Raw genomic sequence first — 348 nt, forward strand, 5'->3', positions numbered from 1 at the left:
TATAGCGTAGTTTATACGGATTATTCCCAAAAAATATATACGTATTTTGGAAATGTTGAGTCGGATTAGTCTAGAATCGATTAATTTTATGGAAGAAAATCTTTCAAACAGCCGTAGTCCGTAAACTTGACACGTGTCGGGTTGTGATTGGAAGGATTCGTAAGAAATCGGATTCCTAGAGAATGGAACGTATCTCTATCTTATAGGGGGGGTCAACTGTAGTATAAAACAAGCATCTTCAACCTTCTTCCGATAAAGGCCGAGAGCCATAAAAGACAACTCTGGAAGCCCAGTACGAAAGATATATATCTTTCATACCTGGCTTCCAGATATTTGGAAATAAGAAAA

Source organism: Centruroides sculpturatus, unplaced genomic scaffold, assembly GCF_000671375.1.
Source record: "Centruroides sculpturatus isolate CEXI.00-Female unplaced genomic scaffold, Cexi_2.0 scaffold146, whole genome shotgun sequence".
Classification (NCBI taxonomy): Eukaryota; Metazoa; Arthropoda; class Arachnida; order Scorpiones; family Buthidae; genus Centruroides; species Centruroides sculpturatus.